The 17,580-nt window shown below is 44.9% G+C and overlaps 1 pseudogene; it reads right to left on the bottom strand.

Annotated features, from left to right (window-relative positions):
- Window positions 1-16,418: 16,418 nt before the first annotated feature.
- On the bottom strand, window positions 16,419-17,263 carry LOC146170717 (uncharacterized; annotated as a pseudogene).
- Between the last annotated feature and the right edge of the window lie 317 nt (window positions 17,264-17,580).

The raw sequence follows: 17,580 nt of genomic DNA, 5'->3' as shown, positions 1-17,580 counted from the left end.
ATATGGTTTTGTGGATGCGGAAAGTTATGTGTAGTTAGTCAAGTTTGTACACAGTCGTCTGAAAGATTCTCAACATTTTTACAATGATTATTGCAGACCTGCAATGAGACACTAGAATATTCACTTTTACAGAAAAGTGATGCTGCTTCAATAGAGGCAATATGCGAAAATGCCCGTATGATATGCAGCAGTATTAGTAGTGCACAATAAAGGTTCCCAAGAGGCTAAAATTGTGGCCCTCCTACAGCCTGGAAATAAAACCCCATATACTTAGCTGATATGCACAGAAATACTGCCTTTTGATAACTAGACATAAGCTGCACCTACCTCCACCATCTGTGCTTGCCTTGGATTGCAATGCCTTATGTAACGTGCACAAAGGGATTGTACTTTATTTTGCAATTAATTTCGCATATACATTTTGGTGAACTGTCTGCAGCCACAGGGCCTGCTTTTGAGCTGCATAGATTTTCTCCTTATGGAAGTTTACAGTTGACAAGTGTTCTGTTCGGTTTATGGGGTTTAATGTCTATTGGCTATGAGGGATGCTGTAGTGGACAGCTCCAGAAAATTCTGACCACCTGGGTTTTTTTATGTGCACTGACATCACTAAGTACAAAGCTGCCTTGCATTTCGCCTCCATCAGCTGCCACCGCAGCTGAGAGTAAACCTGTATCCTTGGGATCGGCAATCAAGCTCTCTTATCACTGAGCCACCACAGCAGGGTACAAGTGAACATGGCTGAAAACAGATCTACGGCATTAAAAGTTTTCCCAGCTGGTGTACCTGTAGGCAGGTGCAGAAACATTTTCTACAAGATTTTGCCTGGCAAACAAGCAACATTTGTGCACAACCTGCGCTGTGTGCAAGGAGGCTGCAGTGACAAAGCCGGCACCTGTTTGCAAAGCTAAGGTAAAGCTTGGCCACAAAGCTGCACATGCAAAAAATGAAATGATGCATTTTGAAAAGCCCAATGCTCAGCTTCATTCAAAGATGTGTACAAAGCCAAAATTCTTTTGCCAAACATGAAATCCATGTTTCCTGCACAGCTGTTGTGCATAAGATGCCCATCTGAAAACCGATAATCAAAAGTTTCGCACCTTGCTTAACTGCGAGGAATCCATTTTTATTGCATGCTTCAAGCTTACTCAAGCTGTTGGGCTGTTCCTAATTCGTTAGCATTGTGCAAATTATTGCAGTGCAAGCTTGCCAGCTGGCTAATGTGCATCATTTAAAATGATGCACTCTACCCCGCAACCAAGCTTGAACAAAATTAGCTAGGGTTCTTCAATAAATTTGCATTTCGGAAACACCCTGGAGCCTGAAAGTTGCAAAGAATGGCGATTGCTAGATGGCTTTTTTCAGCTGCACAGTGCCTTCAATAAGCTCAAGCTTATGACACTATTTGGCAGTAAAGTCTTCTACTGGCCTGATTGGTGCACTACCCACAAAAAAGCATTGGCACTCGTGCTGAGCAGGTCTAGAACAGCAGATGTTAAATGGTTCACAGGGCAGAGCACAAGCTGCTTTATTCTAGGTGTAGGAAATTACCAACATTACAAAATAGAGAGAGGGTACGTACACAGGACAGGAAAGGAAATGGCTGACTAAATATTCTCAGCCTGTGGAGTCATCTGTCTGTTGGGTCAAACGCTATGCAACCCCTAGATAATTCCATTCTTAAAAGCTTGGGCTCGCCTCATGACAATGGCATTAATATTTTTCTATTTTGCTGCATTAAATAGCCGTATTGCTGACACAAGCTGCAAGTCTGCGAAGTGTTCACTAGACAAACTGCTTTCAAGCAATGTAAACCGTGAACGCCACTACTTCTACCGTTCCACTAGCACAAGCAGCAAGCATCGGTGCCGGAGAGCTTCTAGCAAAGAACACTCAGAAGCATAAAAGTCGCTCAAAAAAGTGTCTCGGTAGTAGTTAAACCGCTTGCGTTTTTCATTCCATAAGGTAAATGAAAATGCGGTGCCGTTTCGAATGTCATCAACAGAGCGAGGGGTGCAGACAAGAGTAGTAGCCAAAGGAGAAATCTTGCCTACCGTGGTGGCATTCTATGCCATCAAGAGCAGTTCCCTCGAATACCGCGCGATGGGCCCTACGTAGCCACAGTGCTCATCAATGTGCTGGGCGAGGAAAAAAGGTTAATAAATTATATTAAAAGCGATGGAATTCGGGCAAAAACAGCGGTAAGCAGATCAGAATAGAGTTTGGACAGCCAGAGAAAAGCCTACATTCTTTGTCCTGATTCAACCTCCTTAGTCCCGGCGTCACCCATTCCTTGGCACTTAGGTGCACACTTCTGAACCTAAGCACAAAGATGTAACTTTCATAAAGCGCAAAACAACCGGCGCAACAAAACGCAACATCTCGTATAGCGGGAACAATTGCGCCGTCGCGAGGACGTGCGGCGGCCCTTTGACGTCTTATGTCCTTACCTGCAAGAAAAAGCAGCACCTTGGATGCGGGACGTGTTATTTATTAGCGAGGACCGTGAAACTTTGTTATGGGTAAACATTCAGGACGAGAAATCTTCAAAAAAAGACGGTCACTTATGCATCTCAGCGCAAAACATGGAGGCAGCCATCTTGAATGTTTTGTTTTTTTTTCTCTTTTTGGTGTACATACACAACAGATGGCGCGACACGCTACAAAAACAATAATGATGATAATGGCCGCGAATTTTGAAAATTTAATTTGCGCAGGAGGGTGGCGTTTTTCGCTTAAATCAGGCGCAAATTCGACGAGTTGATAGGCAGACGCCAGGCATGAAAGGGAGATTCAGTTTGGCTACGAAAAAAATTTACGCCATACATAGCATAAAAACAAATCCCACTAATAGTCATTTTCGACTTCAATTACACTCGGAGACAACTTATGGCAGTGTGGCCAAGGCTAGGCAGAAAAGGTAAGATAGGCCACTGTTCCCTAGCCTTGGAAAATGAGCCAACTCACCCCTAGTGACCTGACACTTTCTCTTAAATTTATCCTTTAGTGGCCTGTCCTCTTTCCTTTCCTGTCTGGCCTTAGCCACAGTGAGAAAAAAAAAAAAAGGGGGGGGGGGGGGGGGGGGGTATCCCTCAGTATATACATAAAATATGCTGACAATGAAACATGAACTGATCGGGCAGCGCCTAGCTTGTCCGTGCGACCCTCCATAGCAGTTGCAGATCTTGTATGGCCCGAGAACTTGTATTCCGTCCAAAAAGCAAGGAAAGGCACAAGCTTTCTAAACTGGTTTATTTTATTTCATACATACTGCTAGCCTCCTTTTGGAGGCTGTTGCAGGTTTGGGGCATAATATAGAAACAGCAAATGACAGGAATACTGGCAAGCCACACTTGTCTAATTTATATATAATTCTATATGGCAGTGTGGAACAAGAAATGGAAAAGAAGGATACGATACAATACAATCACGCTGAAGACACATGTTTCACTATATTTGTACAGAGGTCAGGCTACACATATATAGGGTACTCAAGGAACAATTTCCAGCCGTGAACTGAACCAATCTAGTGATGAGCAATTAACCACTTCATCGGCTAAACCATTCCATTCGCGGACCGCCAGGGGAAAGAAGGAGAACATGAACGTATCACCAGTGTGCTCGATACTCGACTAAATGCTTGAAATGACGCATTCTTTCGTTTCTATGTGCTGACAGTTTAATAAATTTGGGAGCTGTATGTAATCAAGAACATCCACACTGTGCGTGCTGCATAGCAAACAGCCTTCGGATACTTGCCATTGAATCAAACTATAATTGGAGTCTCTATAAAAGTCTTGAACATGAACTGCAGTACTTTATGTTGCTTTTCACATCATCTTGGTTTGCAACTTCAGGTTTAGGTTCATTGCACAGGCAAGTTCTGAGTAACTATAGGCAGGGGTGTTGGAAGAGGAGGAAAGGCAGGGAGGTTAACCGAATGTCACCCGTTAATAATTAAGGGGGTATTATTAACGATGCGCCCTTAACGGTGCGCACACTCCCAGACACCCTTAGAGTGAGTGGGGGTAGCTGTTCCGGTCGCAAAGGAGATGCCCTCGACCTGCGTGGCAAGCTCAGCCGGAATTCAACTACCTTGTAGTGACAGAAGGGGGTGGTCGTTTGGTGCCCAGCGGTCGCCGGTTCAAACCAGAGTAAGGATCGGAGTCAGAAGTAACAAACAAAACACAATTTATGCACAGCAAGAGACGATACAAAGGAATACACAAGATCTCTTGAAATAGAACAGACGAGAGGTTCACAGAATACAAACGCTAAGCATGCAATTACACAGGTATCCAACAACATAGAGGCTTTGCAAAAGATGAAACACGAGAGAGTACATAAACAAACACCAAATTGTTCACCGGGCACTGTTGCAGTCCGACGCCTCAAGAGTCACGATGTGGCCGCCATACGAGACGAGCGCCGCTCCCTTGAAAGTCCGTGGGCTTGCCAGCAGCGGGTGATCCCCGGGAGTCCAGCCGAAGCGCGAGCACGTCGCAAAAAACTTGACGAACTGACTGACTGACTCATCAAACGGCGCGGTCTCTTTAAATAGGGCGCGCCGCGTCTGTTTGTTAACACGCGCCAAAGCTAGCGCGCACACACACATAACTTCGCTGGTTATAGCTCCCTCTTCTCGTCCCGTCGAGCCGCGCGTCGTCATTGGCCAGGTCCCATAGAACCTTCTCGAAAGGCCTGGCACATTCCAGGCCGATGAACCACCGTCCTCCCCGGGCAAGGGGAAAGAGGGTGACGGCAACGCGTACAAAGCTACGCGCTCTCCCGCGCGGGGAAGGGGCTTTTCTCTCCATGCTCTCCACGCGACGCCGCGCGCGCCTTGCGCTGTACCGGCTTGATGGAAATGGGCGCCGATTTCGTGACACCGAAGAAGAAACCGGTTTGCTACTCTGCACTGGGGGAAGGGGGTAAGTGGATATAAAAGTGATGTGTAAAAGAAAGTTACAGAAATATGAAGTCAGCACTGTCACATCACAGCCATATCACAGCAAAATCACAGTCTACCGATCAGGCCCGTGGTTTTCATGAAGCAGAGCAGTGCCTGGGAGGTCTTCACCGCAGACGATTGCCGTAGCCAATGGCATATATTCTTGATTTCTGTCAGCGGGTGTCCATATAGACACTCTAGTGCAGGGCAGAGAAACTGTCTTTCCGCATTGTATGTGGTCCACTCGCAAAGAATGTGGCCTATAGTCTTGTCAGACCCACAGGTTGCACATGCAGGGCTATTATCCATACCTATCACAAACGAATGAGAATTTGTGAATGCTACAGAAACCCACAGGCAGCACAGCAAAGTTGCTTCACGTCGGGGTAGGCCGTGTAGAATCCGGAGCTTCAGGTCAGGAGCAGGGGTGCCGAGAGGCCTGTTCTGCTTATGATATAATGACAGCACCACATTTAAGCTGCAGTGAATATGGTTTGTTAAGAATGTTGCAATAAGCGGGTACCGCACGGTTGCTGATTTATCTATACATGGGAGAGCGTCCCCCTTATATGATACAGGGAAAGAAATAACCACATAGCGATCAAAAGGATGGAGGAAGGAAAGACTGATGACAGAATGCTTTCTTGCCACTGAAAAACTGTGGAATAAAAGAAATCAGGCTAGTGCCAAGAGACGGTTGGTTGGTAACTGGTTTATGGGGTTTAATGCCCCAAGCATCTCGAGTCGTATGACATCAAGAGAAGTGGTTATGGAAAAACCAAGCACATATAACAGCAGGACAAAAAAAAAAAAAAAAGACATAACAGAACTTGCCCAGACATAACAGATAAACAAATAAACAGACAAGTGTAGCAGTATAACACCAAAGCATTGTGCCTTACAACATATTTACAAATTTGCTTCCATGTGCATGCAGGAACTTGTTATAGCCTTTTCAAGGTCATGGAATCAAGCATGTCGCATGCAAGGGAAAAAGTGGCTGTAAGCGTGGGAAGAAGGTGACACAAGCCGCTGACAAGGAGAAAGCTTTGAAACAGTTCACAGGAATAGGGAACGTAAGGCACAATGAGCAGGTACAGGTCTGGACAGTATCAAGGAAGTGACAGTGGCTGCGCACGATTGCGTCACATGAACGTGAAATGTGTAGCCTCTCAAATGACGTCAATGTATCCATATGCATTTGCATTTTAGCGTGCAGTTGCTGTTTGTTTGCTTTTCTTTTTTTAGCGAAGTGGGGGCTTGACTATGGCAGGCCTGAACTGTTTGAGATCAAGTTAAATATTTATTTCAAGCTTTCCTGAGGCCTAAAACTCCATTTGTGTTGTATCTGTGGAAATACGATTTCCCATCATCATTCTGTTGTTCTGTATACTGATGTCCATTTAAAGCAAGAATAACATCAGGAGAATGTGGCTGCTAATATTTAATTTCGCAACAGATGCTTAAGCTAGAGCAGCGCAAAATGCTGAAGCCAGTCTAGTGCTCAATAATACTGGGTGAGGTTAGAGCATTGAAGGATACTGGTTTATATGTACGGCACTCACACGCCATGCACGACTATCCTACGAGGGTGGAAGGAGCAAGCAGTCTGAGGTTGCAAGCCCAAGCCATGGATGACAACAAGGACAAGTGAGCAGATGTCTATACCATGAGGTAATGCTAATTTAAGCATCTAGATCATCATCATCATCCTCAGCCTGACTATATCCACTGCAGGGCGAAGGCCTCTCCCATATTCCTCCAATTAACCCGGTCCTGTGCGAGCTGCATCCACTTGACCCCTGCAAACTTCTTAATCTCATCCACACACCTAATTTTCTGCCACCCCCTGCTACGCTTTCCTCCCCTTGGAATCCAGTTTGTTGCCCTAAGCGACCATCACTTATCCTTTCCTCGCGCTACATGTCCTGCCCATGCCCATTTCTTCTTCTTGATTTCCATTAGAATGTCAGTGACTTGAGTTATTTCTCTGACCCACTCTGCACGCTTCCTATCTCTTAACGTTATCTCTACCATTTTTCTTTCCATAGCCCTCTGCGTTGTCCTCAACTTTAGTAGAACCCTCTTTGTTAGCTTCCACGTTTCAGTCCCATAGATAAGTACAGGTAAGATGCAACTGTTGCATGCTTTCCTCTTGAGCGATACCGATAAACTGCTAGTCATAATCTGGGAGTACTTGCCAAATGTGCTCCATCCCAGTCTTATTTTCCTTGTTATTTCCCTTTCATGGTCCGGATCTGCTGTTACTACCTGTCCTAAATAGATATATATTCGCCTACTACTTCCAGTGCTTCGCTACCTAACGTAAACTGTTTTTCCTTCCCTAGGCTATTAAACATTGCCTTAGTCTTCTGCATATTGATTTTCAAGCCTACTTTTTTACTTTTCCTGTCTAGGTCATCATTATTTGCAATTCATCCCCTGAGTTACTTAGCAAGGCAATGTCATCAGCAAATCGTAGATTACTGAGGTATTCTCCGTCTACTCTTATCCTTAACTGCTCCCATTCTAGATGTCTTCTATCTTAGATTCTAGCATCTAGATGTCACTGCATAAATTGTTCATGGTTTTTTATGCGCCTATTTCTGCTTACAGCTTTTTCTTTGCTTGTATTGTATATTATTTGTGTTTATTTGATGAATCCCCCCCCCCTATGTAATGCCCGCAAAGGCCCTTAGGGTATTTGAAATAAATAAATAAATAAAAAAAAATATATGGGTGTGTAGTGCTAACAGTAAGTGCTGGAGTAGCTCGGTGCAGTAAGCAGCCAACAAGTGTGGCAGTTACGAGGCGAGACGTAGTGTTGGGTTGAGTGCTGGGGTATTATAGTGTATAAGTGTGTATTGCAACCCAGATTCAATTTCAGTTTGGTGGAATGACTATACAGGTAATTCATTGGGTATAGGGTGTGGCATGTCCAGACAATACCAACGACAATGGCAACAATGTGGCCTCACAGATTGACACTCATATGTTTTAATTGTAGCTATAAATGTTTTTCAGTCACTTAACAAATTGCTATCCATAGCAGAAACAATACTCACGCACTGAAAAATAAAATGAAAATACTGAATATAATGCAGATATATATACCTTGGTACATGTACTGTACATGTAGGGAGCCAAGGATGCGAAAGTTGTCCAGAATAAATGAGCGGCTGCATCTCCAAGACTCCTGACAGTAAAAACAAAAAATGGCATGGACATATGTAAATACTGAAATGAAGTGAGTGCTCTACCAAGCAGCATTGCATATGAGATGTCAGCCAAAGTTTATAGTCTACTAACACATATACAGTAACAAGGCAGCTGCAAGTGACCTGAAGGAAGTTAAGCAAGCTACCTTCCTGGCCGCATTTTGGCAGCTCGCTGCATTCGTTACTCTGGGCCTCAAGCGAACTACTGTATATTGTGTCATAGTGTATATATATATATATATATTTTTTATTTTTACCTACCCTGTCCTTTCTCCCTCTCGTTCACCTCTTTGATTTCCTCTACCCCTTCCTCGCTATCCCTTCAATTCCACCGCCCCTGTTCAGGTGCTTCAGATATCAGATACCGGGGCTGGCAAACATCTTTTCTTTCCTTTTGTATATGTAATAAAATAACCACTAAAACAACAAATGCTGGTAATGCTAATCATCTTAAATTAGAATCAGATAAGCAGATAAGCAGCAAGCTGACACAGTATAGTGCCTACGTTGTGTTGCGCTGTCGCAAGCTCCTGATAGAAAAAAAAAAAAATGTATTTGCGCAAAGCTTTGTTGGAAACAATTTAATTCCTTCCAAAGTCATTTTTGCTATACTGCTTATATATCCATACATGTTCTGATAAAACACACGAGTTTTGCACCGTCTTCAGATTGCTTTCCAAAGCTAGAAGGTGGCATCCATGCCACAGAGATATAAGTAATTGACAAATTGCACGCTAATTTCGATCTGTCATATCTGCAAGCTCAAAAACAATTAAGTACCAGGTTGCTGTTTAGCTTAATTCACTGCTAAATGACACCTCTCGCATTGATTTCGCGGACAAAAATGGACACGACACCCACCTACCGCTGCACTCAGCGCACTATGTCAAAAAGCAACAGCAATGACAATGGCTTACGTGAGAAGCGACGGCCGATGTCAGATCGTTGATGCAGACATCGCAAATTTGCTCGGTACCCATGAATCGAACGTCCGACTTTTGCAGTTGAATGGTTTAATGTTAAGGGTGCGTTGCACTACCTCCGCTGCAGCAAAACCACGCCAATAAACTGAGAGACTTTACAAACACTGCCCGAATGCGCCGACGACGGCGTTGTCCACAGCTCGTCAATTCAAAAGCTCTGGACGCCGTCGGCGACAACGAGGAAAGAGCCGAAAAGCCCGCCAGCCCGCCACGAATCTGGGGACAAATTCAGACTCAACTAGGCACATAATAGTCAGCATTTAGGTACTTTGTAAAAACATGGCGTTCAATGCGTTTGGGGAAATCTAGGGACAAAATTTTAGCCGAAAAAACCCTATTCATGGCGGGTTGCATCAGTGACCAGGGTTGCCAGATTTGGCGACTTTACGCCAAATTGGCTACTTTCTGAGCCGCCTGGCGACAAAAGTTTGAGGTTGGCTACTTGGCTACTTTCTGGCTACTTTGAAAAATTTTCGCCTATTCCAACGAGCCCGTTTGCGCGCTGTTCAGGATGCTCATTTTTATAGATAGACAGATAGCAAATCTATCAACGGTAGCGCTGCAATACAACCAACTGTGCATGGTGACGACTGTTCCCACCCTGTTTCAAAGGGGACGCTCTTAACATCTATCCACTAAAACCCCTTGATAATTTGAAAGTAGCAACACTCTCCTCCGCGCCGCGCTTTCCTGCTCAATTCTCCTCGCGCGGGGCGGCTGCGAGCTCTGCGCACGACACGCTTTTTCTCCCTTGCGCCCGCCCCCCGGCCGGTCGCAGCAGTCAGTGAAGCGCGCGCTTTTGGTCCAGGTCTGCGCTCCAGGATCTAGCACTGCCTCTGACTTTGTCTGCGTTTGTTTTTCTGTTTTTTTTAGCGTGAACTCTGTCACCGCGGTAAAACTTCACAAAACGGGAGAAAGGCCCAGGCTGGTGCTTTGAACTTTAAGATCAGAAAAAGTCAAAGCGGCCGCTTAGTCTATTTCGCTACTTTCAAGCTATCTTGGCTAAGCATAGTATATGTCACGTGATAAACCTTCAGTTTGGATCATTGGTTAATTATACACTTATTTTGACCAACTACGGGCCAAATTAAATGATATTTAGTAAACCGCACTTGAAACCCAAATTTGCACTGCAGCATCGAGTCATATACCGTTAAGCTTAGGCCAAGTGTAATGGCACTGTGGTAGTTAGTTCCTCATTAATCTGCATTAAATATTTATTTTGTATAATACCTAACTTTGAGCTAGACGATCGTCATACCGTTGAAAAGCTTAGGATGAATCCAAACGCTCTGAATTAGCGATCCATATTAGCGTTAGTGAGCTATATGCAATCAAAATCATATACCTTTCATATACCGAGTCATATACTTTTCGAAAGCTTAGGTTGAATGCAAATGAGTTGTGCTAGTTATCGAACCGAATTAATTAGTGCTAAATATTTAACTGCACTTAAAGCCAAATTTTGCATTATAGATGGCCAACAAACAAGAAGTGTAAACGCGTTATGCTAGCTAGCCAAACTTAGATAACCATCACAACAGAGCTAACACACTAACTAGGCTTACCACGAACTGCTTCGAAATGTTTTTCTTTGCCCGTGCATGTTTGCGTGCAGTAGGTCTTATTTAGCGTGCACCCGCTGACAATAAATTAGTCATGAGTTCATCTTCCGTCCATAGGTTTGTCTCATCAGTGTGAAAGTGGCTTTTGCACTCTAGTTTGTTCACTGAATAAAACAATTGCGCACTTTCAATGTGATCAAGGAGCGCGGACAACCATTCATTGACCGCAATTCGCCGAACATTATTAAACACTGGTGTCAAGAAAGCTTACGAATATACTTGATATACCTATGAAAGAATGATTTCTATATCTCTAGGCAAGGTAAACGCCTCTCGATAATGTAATATTATACTTGAGAAACCGAAGGTTTCCGTCCAACGCCCAGTAGTCATGATCAAAAAGAAGTGTGTGTGATCATGTGAACACCCCCTGCACATTGGTCGTATCCTTGATAAACCCAAACCATGATTGAGAAGGTCAACTCAACCATTTACAGCAGGCCTGAAAATCGCACCTGAGTGGTTGCAGTTTCGTTTCGTCGTGTTCTCCTTTCGTAGCCATTGTTTGAGACGTCAAACTCCACTAACATTTTATACTTACATTTTCGTGGACATAATTTTATGCATTTTATACTGTTTCTAATCATCACAGAGACGTTTCTGATAACACGTGTGTTTATCTGGTCAGTTTAGTTTTATGTCTGTTTATATAATATCGCAGTGTTACGCAGCCAGTTATTTTTTTCGGAAAACTTTTATATGTGATTTAGTTGCTATAAGACGCAACTGGCATTTGTTTCTTCACGAGCGTTGGAATAAAACGACTATTAAACGAATGTTTTTGGTTGTCTTTTGCAGTGAGCGCTCTATTTACTGCCCCATGCATGGCCCCATGGCTCCTTTTTGGCTACGTTTTATTGCTCTTCCTCTGGTTGGCTACTTTCTGGCTACTTTTCCCATTTTTGTGGCGACTTTTCATTTTTTGGACCTGGCAACCCTGTCAGTGACCATGGCGCAGTGACGACGGGCTTGCGGGCTGCGGCCTCTCGAGTCTCCCACCCTTCGGCGCAGACGTTGCACGTGGTTAACTCGCGAGAAAAAGTTTTGGTGTTCGTAATACTTGTGTTTGTTTCGCCGGACTTGTCGTGCGATAGCCGTGCTATGGGGCTCCGTGCCATAGTCCTGCTGAAGAGCAATGCAGACATTTCGCTTTGTTCGTAGTATGGTCGTATGGTCACATGATGCTAGAATCGACGCGGGCCATGCATGAGACGCACCACACCACCTGTTGCGTTTTGTTGCAGTGGTTGGCGTCGGGGACGCGTGTTGCGAAGTGTGACAAGAACATTCACGGTGAACAAGCTAGTTCGGCAAACGGGGCAAGAGGGACGAAGCACCATACCCGAGTCAGAAGCGGTCATTCTCATGTGACACCAGGTACAAATTTTCATCGACCTGCGACATCACCACTTCAAGGCAGAGAACTTGGCTTTCGACTTGCAATGGGTGAGTAAAGCACAGGCAAGCTTGCTAGCACCGAGCCATCGCCTCCTCTAGAGGAGGCGATGACCGAGTGCATTTCTAAGGTGCTCCGCTCATTCCTCAAGAGCGTCGAAAAACGGCGGCGGCCGCCGCATCATAGGGAAAGCATAGAGCTGATTTGGTTTGGTTTCGTTTGTGGGGTTTAACGTCCCAAAGCGACTCAGGCTATGAGAGACGCCTCCATCGAAAAGCGGCCGCCGAGGCCGGGATTCGATCCCGCATCTTTGGGAACAGCACTCGAGCGCCGTAACCACTGCGCCACCTCGGCTTTTTTTTTTTCTTCTTTATTGCCTAATTTATTATCAGATTTTACACATAAAGAACATTACTCCACACACACACAAACACACACAGAATGTTACGCGACAAATACACAACATGGGTTAAAACCACGCGATTTGGGCTGCGTAATCCATTACAAATCAGTCATTTGCGGCAACACTTCCACTTGTGGAAGCCACTCAGGCACTTCGTCTTGTGTCTTGAGAACTTCAATAACACTCGCAACGGCTTTGCGAAAATGCTGCCGTATTTTCCTCGCATCAACGTCTGCATGCATGCCTGAAAGCCATTCTGGATCGCCAGATACTGTGCAGGCCCAATAGCATGATCATGTCCAGCGGTAGCCCATCATCATTTTCAATTGGTAAAAATCTAATTCCGAATGCATCCACGGGTAGGTCTTCTTTAATTGTTCGTTGTAGACTGTCCCAGAAGAAAAAGGCTTCCCAACAGTTTAAGAAAACCTGTTCGATAGTTTCCGGTTTGCGGCATATGAAACAGTGATTTCCCCAAGGTGCAAAAAAAAAACCTTTCATTTCTAAATAAGTCTCAACTTCTAGTGTATTGCTACGGAGCTTGAAAAAGAAAGTTTTTGTTCCCCCTGGTAAAGCCATATATTTTACTTGGTTAAGGACTGACTTCCATGGACCTGTACAACGATCTGTACAATGGGATCGGGAGAAAGACATCGCACAAGTCCTTGTAAAGTTTCTTTTGTGTCACAGTTGATAAATATTCAAACGAAAATCCTCCCTTGCATGCTCGCCGAACTTACAACAAAATTTGGTAGCACTCTGTTCAATCTAACCTGACACACAGTTCGTAAAAATGGGTCCTTTGTATCGCGAAAGAACATAAAACGGTTAACCACTTGGTGAAAATACAAATGCGGCAAACCAACTCCTCCAGAGCGAACGCGATGAAACAAGCTGGTTCGGTGGGTGCGCTCCCAAGTACTTTCCCACACAAACATGGCGAATACACAATGAAATCACTGCACATTCACACGAGAACAATGTAGTACTTGTAACACGCACCATATCTTGGTAACAAGAAATAAATTGCAAATCGTAGCACGTGCAAACATAGACCAACCGAACCTTTTTAGTCTGTTGGCCTTCTTACGCATTTCTAAAACCTGCTTGTTCCAATATGACTCACTATCTCGGTAGTTTTCCAGTGGCACTCCTAAATACTTCACTGGGGTTGTTACCCAAGGCATGTTCACGAAATTCGCAGAGGTTGTGTGCCACTCTCCATGCCAGAAATCCAGACACTTATTCCAGTTCACAGCACTACCACTCACAGAACGAAAGTCCTTCACCAATTTGACAACACTGCGAATGCTTTCGTAGTCGGTACAGAAGACGGCAATGTCATCGGCATACGCGAGTATGCGGACCTCTGCTGCATGCAAACAAAAACTTTGGATACTGCTGCTCTCGATAATGCTCAGACAAAATGGTTCAATATACAAGCAGAAAAGCAATGGCGACAGGAGCAGCCTTGACGTACAGAGCGTTGCACTTGGATGTGCTCACCCACCTTCTTATTTACTATCAGGCGCGTCGTGAACCCTCTGTACGCCATTGCGACTCCTTTGCAAATAACTTAGCCTACATTTGCATGCTCTGAAATTGATAACAAGACATCATGCGGCACCTTGTCCAAGGCTTTCTCTAGGTCAAGCTGGAGCATGGCAACGCTCTCATGCAAGGCGTCGCAACACTCCAGCACAAACCGTGCCTTGTGGATATTAGTGTATATGGTTCGGCCTTTAATGCCGCAGGTCTGATGCGGTCCTACTAATTCTTTCATTACAGTTTGAAGCCTTTTAGCTAGAATCTTCAAGAAGATTGTATAATCTGTGTTCGTCAGGGATATTGGTCTGTAAGCGGTAAGTTGTTGAAACTTGGCTTCGTTAACGTTTTTTGGTATTAAAATTGTATGGGCTGTTAGAAAAGACGGGGGAAGCATATCCTTGTCGTAGACCTCATTAAATAATGTAGTCAAAACTGGGGCGAAATCGTCTTTGAATTTTTTATAAAGGGCGGCTGCAAGCCCGTCTGGTCCTGGAGACCTTCCAGGGTTGAGGTCTTCTATGGCTTTATTCACCTCTCCTTCGGAGATTGGCAGCTCTAAACGTTTTTTTGTTTCGTCATCCAGCCTTGGCATAAGAGAAAGGAAACTGGACTTGAATTGTTCGATTTTACCTTCTGTGTGACTAAAAAGTCCGCTTTAGTATTCATAAAAGGCCATCTCTATATTCGATTTATCTGAATAGACTACACCTTTCCATTCTATTTTTGATACGTCATTCTTGCTGGCGTGCTTCTTTTCTAATCCAAGAGCAGGTTTTGTGGGCATTTCGCCCGCTAACAGGCGCTGTGCCCTCGCCCTCACCATCGCACCTTGATATCTCTTCGTATCTATTGCCTCCAATTTCTGCTTAATGGAGCGGATTTTTTCCATGCACGAGCTTGGCTGCTTGCACTCTTGCGTCAGTAGAAACGTGAGGTCGTTTCTAAGCGCCTTTTCTTTTATCTTTTCTTGCTGTTTTATAGCACACGATTGTTCAATCGCATTCATCTGTATTTCCTGTTTAAATCGTTCTCATTTTTCCCCTTGAGATTCATTACTGGCATATTTGCATCTTATTTAAAGCTGACACTACTTGTCCCACAAAATTTTCGTCTTTCAGAAGCCTCTCAATAAGTTTCCAATTTTCTCATACAAATTTGTTTCGTTTTCCATTTTTTTTTTTTTTCATATCGCAAAGACAACAAGACAGTGGTCACTAAACGGCACTGGTTGTATGCAGTATTCACAGCAGTATGGTATTAGTTCGGCAGATACGTATGCCCTATCCCAACTTGCGTGGCTTCTTCCCTGGAAATGAGTGAAAAGCGCTCCAGTAGTGTTTCCGATGCAATCGCCCACATCATCAAGATGGCATTGCTCAATTATGTCACTCAAACAGGCAGTACTCGCATCTCTGAAAGGCGTAGTACTAGTCTTGTCCCGGGCCGTGCATACGCAGTTGAAATCACCAAGTAAAATGACCACACGTTCTGTGTCACAGTAATAGCCGATATTCTCAAAAAGTTTTCGCCTCTCATCTGAATTAGTGTGCGCGTAAATACAGATAATGCGCCACTTCAGAGCAGCTAATGTGAAGTCACAGATAATCCAACGGCCGCTATCAATGGTCACAACGCTTTCCACAACCGCACCCAACGATTGGCGAATCAAAAGCATACAACCTGCCGAAGTCCCTACCGCATGACACACGCAAACATCTTATCGACTGCTGAAAGGGTGCACCATACTGTCGGTCTGGTCTTGACTCCCGATTTTGGTCTCCTGCACCGCTACAATATCTAGTTCCTGCTCTGTAACAAGTTGCAACAGTTGATTTTGCTTCCTTCTGGAGGACAGACCCCTGATATTGAGCGTTGCTACTAGAATGCTCCTTTCAAACGACGCCATCGCTTAGCAAGACCAGGACGCCAGTATGGGGCTTACCTTTGCGCGCACAGCGCCGCACCATGTAGTGTCGTCCCGCCATTGTTTAGGATTCCAGATTGTCGCCGCGAGGAAGCGACAAACATCGTATCCCTCTCGTGACACGCTGACGTTCTAGACGCCACAGTCGCTGCTCCTGGCTCTCTCTAGTCACCTCATCATGACGCCGTTTAGCCGTCGCAGAGTCAAAGTCCATAGCTGTCATGCTGTTTTTCCAGCGGAGTTCAAGGCTACTTGCGGCAAAACAGTAGTACTGCTCGTGGTATCCGACTCTGGTGGACTATGCTTTGATGCAGGAGTATCATCTTCAGCGCATCCCTCTCCATTGCTCTGCACTGCGTACGTTTGTTTATTAATTGCTTGCGTTCGAGGCTGCCTTCTCCACTTCATCCTCATCCATGAGCAGCTCGCTGTTATCGCCGAACGTTCCTCTTCCAGCAGCTCGGGCGTACGATCTCGTGCATACCGCCTCTTCGTGCCCAAAAGCGTGGCACTCATTGCGTTTGGGTACCCTGCAGTCACGCCGGACTTGGCCAGTCTTGTGGCAGCGCAGGCATATCGGCGCCCGCCCTGGGACAACGACTAAAACGGTGGCGTTCCTGATACGCATCTGATGTGGTATGCGATCCAGGCTATCACCTTCACAAAGTATCAGCCGAACAACTCGGGTGGTCGAGTCGCGTTTTGAAAACCACCGGTCTTCCATTTGTTGGCAGATACTTCTTTCACTTCGCCGTATATGGTAAACACGCATTTCAACGTATCATTGCTGGCTTTGAACGCGCACCAGTGCACTTTAAGTCTTACTTCTTGCCTTTTGGGGTCAAAAAGCATGCACTTTTTTCCTTTGACGAGAATGTGCCCTAAGTCAAGTAACTTTTTCTTTGCCTTTTCGGTTCGAAAGTTGACTAACCAGACGTGAGACATCTGGTATGCTCCGATACCCCCTACCTGTTCAATGACACCGGCGTCTTTCATCGGTTGGCAGAAATCTTCTATCCTGTAAGGCCTTCCATTGATGTCACAGTGAAAAACAAGCATAGTTTTCAGTCCTTCCCTGGTAGGCAGAGGTGGCAGTACAATCCTGTATTCATGAAGTCCTTCCAAAAACGATGTTCCATGGCCATCATTGGCCGTTACCACAGCTCGCGAGGAGCCAGCCATCCTGCGTCTGCACACTACGGCGTCCAGAAGCAGAATGACTGCGCCAACTCGGCGGGGCAAAGCATCTTTACACCAATTTTAGAGGGAAAGCTGAACAGGGAAATGCGCTTCCCGCTGGTTTGCCTCTGATGGTGATGGTGGCTATGCCCTTTGTAGTGGGTCGCCGCTGCCTTGTTGAGCGGCGGAGCCAAAAAGAAAAAGTAATAGAAGTTAAAAGAAAAATGAAAAAAAAAAAAAAAAAAAAAACGGCGCCCGTTATTTCTCAGTTGGGGCTCCCTGGTCACCATCATCAAACTTATCATTGTGCTCAGCACAGTTTCTGCTCATTGTGTCAAAAATGAATAAAGGTT

The sequence above is a fragment of the Amblyomma maculatum genome, unplaced genomic scaffold, assembly GCF_055883805.1.
Source record: "Amblyomma maculatum isolate TAMU_Amacu unplaced genomic scaffold, ASM5588380v1 scaffold_62, whole genome shotgun sequence".
In the NCBI taxonomy this organism is placed as follows: domain Eukaryota; kingdom Metazoa; phylum Arthropoda; class Arachnida; order Ixodida; family Ixodidae; genus Amblyomma; species Amblyomma maculatum.
The sequence above is the reverse complement of the archived record's forward strand: the minus strand, read 5'-3'. Positions and strand labels throughout refer to the sequence as shown.